This window comes from Trichechus manatus, unplaced genomic scaffold, assembly GCF_000243295.1.
Source record: "Trichechus manatus latirostris isolate Lorelei unplaced genomic scaffold, TriManLat1.0 scaffold00224, whole genome shotgun sequence".
NCBI classification, from domain to species: Eukaryota; Metazoa; Chordata; class Mammalia; order Sirenia; family Trichechidae; genus Trichechus; species Trichechus manatus.
Window position 1 is genome coordinate 2,229,578 of NW_004444160.1, and position 8,524 is coordinate 2,238,101.

Here is an 8,524-nt window from a genome sequence, read left to right on the forward strand (position 1 = left end):
ATTTATCCTGCTTAAACTCACCCAATGTACCCTGGGGAAATGTCAGCATAGTCCTATGCTACTCATACAAATGAATTAACAAAGAGATTTGACAATATATTCATCAAAATATATTACACTTTTGTACTGAACATCTGGTGCAGGAGTTCAGAATCAAAATAACTTAATATGCCAACTAAATATAAAATGGAACAATTATACTTTCACATACTGCAGACACTTAAATTATTCATCTGAAGTATCACTTATTTTGCAATATGCTATTCATGTGTTTAAATATCAATAATTTCAATTTCACCATGCTTATTATACTATGTCTAGCTGCTTATTATGAATATAATTTGATTTGCAAAGAGAGATTTTTCCTTATATGAATTTTTCCTTGAGTTGTTCATATTGAGTTAAATTCCTGCCAAGTACTATTTTTTCAAATATTGACTGCCAATAAATTTATATAGTGAATTTTCTATAGTCAACTCTATTTACCAATAAATTAGATTTCAAATTTTATGCTCATGACTATAATTAATTTTATTTGACACCATCAGGATGGCATACAAGTTTCACAAGGAAAATGAGCAGTTACTTCTGCAGCCTCTCTATTCTTCCAACTAAAAATGCTATAAAGATCCATGGAAGATAAAAACTTATAGCTGAAAGGAAATTTTAGACTTACAGAAAATTAATGAACACTGCACCCATTTTTCTCAAAGAAAAAGATAATTGGCAATGAAATATTTTTAAAAAGACAACAAATGCAAAACAGCAATATATCAAGGATAATTTAATACTATTCCCTGGCAATGAAACACAAACTGGATGTAGTCAAGAAGCTACTTTGTACCACACCAACTGATTAGTCTTTAAAGATCCAGAATGTGTACTTACCAGTACATTAGGTGCTAAGTGGATGGTATATATTATGTACATATTATGTAGTTATATTAATACTTTTGTACAAAGGGAAAAAGAAAGGGACCACTGTGCTAGCATTGCTTCTTTTGAATTAAACATTTTCATAGTTCAAATATTGGAGGAGCATATGGTGCATGCACACCAGGAATTGGACTGAAAAGTATAAATAAAAACTTGACCCACGACAGTAGATATAAGAATGAGGTTTGTCAATAACCACTGGAGAAGGAACTCACCTAAGGATTACCCATACTCTCTATTGCAGAATCTCAGCCTGGAAGGATCTAGTCTTGTTTGAGTGCAAGTAAACAGATAAGAAAATTAGATGGCAAAATGAGTGAGAAAAAATACTTAAGATCAGAGGAATTGCATAACTTAAATGATTATCTTTGTAGAATACGAAAGACAATATTGTCACCTTCAAAATAATTAAAAGTAAAATAGGGTTTGAAAGTGAAACATAAAAACATAAAGAAAGAATAAGTTGAGATAAAAAGCAACAAGGTGTGATGAAGAAATAAAAGAAAACAAAAACATAATAGAAGAATTAATATCTCCAATTCAGTATAAAATTGAATTAATATTTTAGAGGATATGTAGGAAATCTCTCCAAACTCAAAGAAAAGGGATAAAGTAATGAAAATGATAAGAGAGATTAAAGGAAATAGGGATGAAATAATTACAGCAAACCTAATAGACAAGAAAATCAGAGGGAAGATAGCTAACTTACATGATATTTCTGAAGAAAATATCATAATGAATGGAAGCAAAATTAATCAAAAAGACATGATACAATAATTTCTTGAGTTGAAAAAGTACTTGTTTAGCAAAGCACTAACCCATTTCCTGGGAAAATAGTTGAAAAGAGATCACTACTTAGAAATACCATTGACTATAATAAGAGCAAGAACGGTTTAATTTTAAGGATAAAGGAAAAGCACTGTACACAATTATGCAACAAATACAGGTTACTTGCAAAGGAATCAAATATCAAGTCATCTCTCTGTATCTTTTTGTGCAATGAATAATGCTAGATGATGATGTAGCAATATTTAGAGTTTTGATGGAAAAAGGTGTGATATAAAACTTTAAAACAAGTTGATTGTCATATGTGAGGGAAGACATTCTCAGCTATACAAGAGTAGACAATATGGTGTCCATGAAACATTCTAGAAAAATGTTACTTGAAAACATTGGAACTGATCAAAGGATGAAGCAAAATTAATAGATCAATAATGGCAAAGTTGTGATACAAAACGACAGTTAAAAAAATCTGTGAAAACCAGAATGGTCTAAAAAACTGTTGAAAATGTAGAAACAAGTGCAATAAAAATAACTCTTCTTGTAAAGTAATACTTAAGATAAAGCATAAATTTAAAGTTTGCATGAGATTGAAATCAGTTCAGATAACTTCAGAACCAAGAATAGGAAAGAAGCCACAGTCTTCTTATATTAGTAGATCTGCTGCATCCACTCTTGCTTTGATTATCTGTCCCTGGATTTTTCAATTATATTATCAAATTGATTTCCAATTCTTTCCTCAACAATTTGAATTTGATATCTATCTCTTGCAACAATAACAACCAAAAAAAAAACCTACTAAGATATAAAAAGCAATTTAAAACATTAATATACCATATTTTTTTGCTTCAGATATTTAAAACACTTAGAAATAAGATCCAGAGATGATGAATACCTTGGGAATAAGTATCCCTCATACAGCGTTGGTTGGAATGTACATAACCACATCTATTTGAGAAACAAATTTGAAAATACTAGTAAAATTTAAATTATGCGTATTTATTTGACCCAGCAATCTTGTTTGAGGCCAGCCTAAAATATAAATATATAGATGTACATGTATAAATATATGTATCAACAGGTAACAATATATGTGCTAAAATTTTTATTCCAGCATTTTTATACTGATTAAAAATTAAATCACATTGATTAAGGGGAAAGGTTGTACAGCCAATTATTGTAAGTGCTGTCAATAAGTTGTACACCTGTAAAAAGCTGAATTGGCAACAATTGTGTGATAAACATATTTACAACAACAATAAAAAAAAAAGAATAGCTGCTGAGGCTGCTTATGAACAATCAAACACCTTATGCGATCTGATTCTTTGATTTTGAGTTTAGGGTCATGGTTTCATGAGATATACTGGTTAATTGGCCTAATAATGCGTTTAGTGCTCTGTTCTACCTTTGAGTTGGTTGCCTAGCGCCTGGTGTTTTAAAAGGTTGAAAATAGCCATTCAAGGCATGAAATTGGTCTCTATACACCTGGAGCAACTGAGGAAGAAAAAGTCAGGAATAGGAGGAGGATATGGAATGTGTGGCTAATTGTCTCCATTAGCAACTAACTGCTTCCTCTGCCATAAGACCAGAAGAACTTAATGGTGCCTGGCTACCATTACTGAACAGTTTGATCAAAGATTCTATAGAAGAATCCTGATCAAAAGGGGGAAAATGCAGAAGAGAACTTCAAATTCTCATGGACTTCAGACTTTCTGGAGCCATGGAGGCTGGATGAACCCCTGAAACTATTGCCCTGAGATAATCTTTAAACGGTAAACCAAAAATATCTTCTGAAGTCTTCAAACTAAACAATAGTTTGGCTTAACTATAGAAAAAATGTCTGCCTTGAGCAATATGTTCTTTTAAAAATTGGCTATATGGGATCAAAGTGACAACAGCAACCCAAAAAATTAGATTGGAACCTTAGGGAGCAGTGAGTTTATGTTAATGGGGAAGGAACAACTCAGAAAAGGAGGGTGAGAATGGTTGCACAACTGGAAGAATGTAATCAATGTCACTGAATTTTATATTTAGAAACGGTTGAATTAGTGTACATTTTCCTGTGTATAGTCTCAGCAACAACAATAAAACACTATCTACTAACCTAGAAGAATGCCCATGGTATGCTATTACAATTTAAAAAAAAACGTTGCAATGTAATATATGTACTGTGATCATATATTGGTATAAACAAAACATTAAATTTAAAAATAAAATCTATATTTTAGTCAGCCAATAAAGAACTGAGATTTCCTGCAGCTTGACACCATGACACATTTTTGCCACTTGGAAAAAAATGTATTGAAAATTAATTTCTCACATGTGTTTTATTTCAGTATGTATCCTATATTTGTATTGCAAATGCAGAGTTGATTATATTCAACGCAAAGAGAACAAAAACCACAAGCTAATCTCTAAAGAGACAGATAAAACCTATGGGTAACACATACAAATGGGTTACACAAAAATGGAAACCACATGGTATACTTTAGTAAAAAATGGGATACATGTAGCATCTCCATTCTTTCTTCCAGGAGAATATAAAGAATAACTGTCCATTTTATTGGTCACTGGAGAAACCATTATGTGTTGATCCTAATTAATCATCTATTATGGAATAAAACGTGTATTTGACTTGAGGATGAAAGACATTAATTAGTTTTTTAAGAGAAAGTTTTCTTCTGTCATAAAATACTAAATTAGATTACATAAACAACAAAATTGAGTCTCATGAAGTTTTCTAATATAAGAGACCAAATTAAAATGACACTTATATGTGATAGTAATTTCATCGACTAAATTATCAGATACTGAATGTTGAATAATGCTAAAAAAGAATGTGATTTTGATTTTATAGATAACCAAAAAGTTAAATTGATAAAATACCTTTTCTTATTGATAGTATTATTTATTATTGATAGTACTTTATAATTCAGTACAAAGTATCTTAAAAGACACAGTCATTTCAACTTTTTACAGGTGTACAACTTATCAACAGCAATTACATTAATCATTTGTGCAATCCTATTCTTAATCAGTGCAATTTTTCCATCACCATAAACAGAGATTCAGTGATCCATAAATAATAACCTTTCTTTCTCCCACCTTCCCTCCCCTGTTAATCACTAATAAACTTTGGTCTGTATACGTTTGCCCGATCTTGTCTTCTTATATAAATGAAGTCATACAATATTTGTCATTTTGTGATTGACTTATTCCACTCAGCATGTATCCAAGCTCCATCCATATTGTATCATGTACTAAGACTTCATTTCTCTTACTGGCTGAGTGATATTTAATTGAATGTATGTAACATATTTTGTTTATCCATGTACCCATTGATGAGCATTTAGGTTGTTTCCACATTTTGGGTACTGTGAATAGTGCTGCAATGAACACTGGTGTGTAAATATCTGTTAGAGTCTCTGCTCTCAATACTTTGAGGTATATACTTCAGTGTGGAATTGCTGGGTCATACGGTAGTTCTATTTTTAGTTTTTTTTTTTTTTTTTTTTAGGAATAGCCACACTGTTTTCCACAATGGTTATACCATTTGGCATTCCCACCAGCAATGGATAAGGGTTCCAATTTCACCACATTTGCATAAACATTTGTTATTTTCTAGGTTTTTTTAAATTTTTATCTTAGCCATGCTAGTGGGAGTAAAATTTATCTCATTGCGATTTTGATTTGCATCTTTTTGATGGCTAATGATGTTGAGCATCTTTTCCTGTGTTTGGTGGCCATCTGAATGTCCTCTTTCATGAAAATTGTGTGATAGATATATTTACAACCAAGACAAAAAAAAGAGTAGCTACTGAGGCTGCTTATGTACAACCAAATACCTCATGGGATTTGGTTCCTTGGTTTGGAGGATTAGGGTCATGGTTTTATGGGATATCCCAGTTAATTTGCCTAATGTCATGTTTAGTGTTTCTGTTTGACCACCTAGTTCATTGCGTAGTGCCTGGGGTCTTAAAGTCTTCCACAGAGGCCATTCGATATACAACAATTGGTGGGTATTCACCTGGAACAACAGAGGAAGAGGGAGAGTCAGGAATAGGAGGAAAAAAATGGAATGTGTGGGTAATTGCCTCCATGAATAACCCTCCTTTTGCCATGAGAGGAGAAGAAATGGATGGTGCATGGCTACCATTACTGAACATTTTGATCAGAGATTCTATAGAAGAATCCTGATCAAAAGGGGGAATATGTAGAACAAAATTTAAAATTCTTATGGAATACAGATTTTCTGGAGTTAAGGAGGCTGAATGAACCTCTGAAACTATTGCCTTGAGATAATCTTTAAACCTTATACCTTAAACCAAAATTATCACCTGAAGTCTTCTAAATACCAAACAATAGTTTAGCTTAGATAATAAAGAATGTCTTCTTGAGCATACTGCTCTTTTAATATCTATATATATATATAGGATCATACTGACAGCATCATTTTGACAGATTAGGTAGGAAACTTAGGGGGCAGGGAGTTTAAGTTAATGGAGTGAGGCACAACTTGGAAAACAAGGGTTTAGTACAACTCAAAGAATATAATTAATTTCACTGAACTGTACATGTAGAAATTGTTGAATTGGTATAAGTTCTGCTGTGTATATTCTCAACAATAAAAATAAAATGAATTATTAAAAAATGACACAGTCATGGGACCTCATACCACCAAGAAAGCAGCGCTGGGAGCAGAGCATGCACGTCCTTTGGACCTGAGGTTCCTATGCTGAGATGCTCCCAGGCGAAGGGAAGATTGATGACACGGACCTTCCCCCAGAGAAAGCCTTTCCCTGGAGCTGATGCCCTGAATTTGGACTTCTGGCCTACTAGACTTGCTCTAGCCAAGAATTCTTCTTGATTGTCAAGACTGTGTATCACTTGAAGCTGGAATTTCAAGCACTAATACCTGCTGCTAATTCTCACATTCAGTCAAAATTGCTCCAGACAGTTGTTTTAGAAATTCCTGAACTCCTCAGCCCAGTGGAGCATTATCTAAAGATACTTAATGAACATGCTCCAAAATTGGGGATAAAACTGAATTATTCAAAGACCTTTCTGACTTCCCTTTAATAAAAAAGAGGAAGATTGGCTCCCACGTTCCTGCAGAGGAAGCGACATTTGGGATTGGGGATGGCATTTTCACAAGGATGGGAGCTGCAGACAATATATATAAAGGACAGAGTACATTTATGGAAGAACTGACAGACACAGCAGAAGTAATAAGAAAAGCAGCTTCACAGTCCTTGGTTAACTTGGATGAATTGGGAAGAGGGACGAGCACCCATGATGGAATCGCCATTGCTTATGCTACGCTGGAGCATTTTATTAGAGATGTGAAATCCTTAACCTTGTTTGTCACTCATTATCCACCAGTTTGTGAACTAGAAAAAAGTTAGTCACAACAGGTGGGGAATTACCACATGGGATTCTTGGTCGATGAAGATGAAAGCAAACAGGATCCAGGCAAAGAAGAACAAATCCCCTACTTTGTCACTTTTCTTTATCAAATAACCAGAGGAATTGCAGCAAGGAGTTATGGACTCAATGTGGCTAAACTAGCAGATGTTCCTGGAGAAATTTTAAAGACAGCAGCTCACAAATCAAAAGATATGAAAAGGAAAAGGCTAAAACATTTTGCAAAGTTATGGACAATAAAGGATGCCAAAGACCTCCAAAACTGGACAGATGAGTTTGCGGTAGAAGAAATTACAGACTTCTCTTCCTGATTAAAATGAAGACTTCACGTGTGAACAAAAAGATGGAAAATTAAAAATAACACCTGCACAAAACAGCTTTCCAGGAACAACCCATCTTCGTGTAACATGTGAGGACCACAAAATTATGACCATTGGAATATCCCTGTCGGAATACTGCCATTGGAAACTGGGAGGCCTTTTATGTAGAGAGCCTTTTTCAGGTTCCTGTCTTCTGACTTTTAAAAGCATAAACTCTTTAGAATGTTAAGACGTCTGTTGTGTAATTAGAAAATTGAATGGACAGAAAAGTTCATATAAAATCAAAACCCTTAAGTAAAGCCTAAAGTGACATAACACAATTCAAACTTTTAGAGAGTGATACAAAATATTTAATTTGTATTTTTATTTGCTTCAGTTCAGATAATTTGCAACTGGCTGATACATTTGGCAAGAAACTACCCTTTCATTTTAACTAAAACAATTGTATAAAACCACCAGTTTATTCACTATGAACATAAGAATTTTGGATAAGAAATAGAATTATCAAGCTTTTAGAAACTAGAGCACAGAAGGAATAAGGCCATATGAAATTCGAAAGCTAAATATTGTCACAGTTTTAAGCAGTTTAAAATTGTTGGGTGAAATTATTTGTCATTCATTCAATTAATAAACAGTTAATGAATGTAACAAATGATGCAGTCATCATTTTTATAGGTATTTTCTCTTTTGTTGGTGACATATTGTGTAATGATTTTTACTCCTTTTTTCTATGATTTGAATAACAAATGAGATACAGGATAGATCACAGGTATTTCACTCTGACATTTAATACAACTTCTCTAATTATATTTTCTCAAATTCTATTTTCCCCAATTTCAGTTTGTTGTACTGTGGGCACTTATGTGTTGTTGTGATGCTGGAAGCTATGTCACTGGTATTCAAATACCAGCAGGGTCACCATGGCAGACAGGTTTCAGCTGAGCTTCCAGACTAAGAATAGGAAGAAGGACCTGGCAGTAAACATCTGAAAAGAATTAGCCAGTGAAAACCTTATGAATAGCAGCGGAACACTGTCTGATATAATGCCAGAAGATGAGCCTCTC

General features: G+C 33.4%; 1 pseudogene; it reads left to right on the plus strand.

Annotated features, from left to right (window-relative positions):
• The first annotated feature begins 3,828 nt into the window (after window positions 1-3,828).
• On the plus strand, window positions 3,829-7,451 carry LOC101360194 (DNA mismatch repair protein Msh3 pseudogene; annotated as a pseudogene).
• The last annotated feature ends 1,073 nt before the right edge of the window (window positions 7,452-8,524 follow it).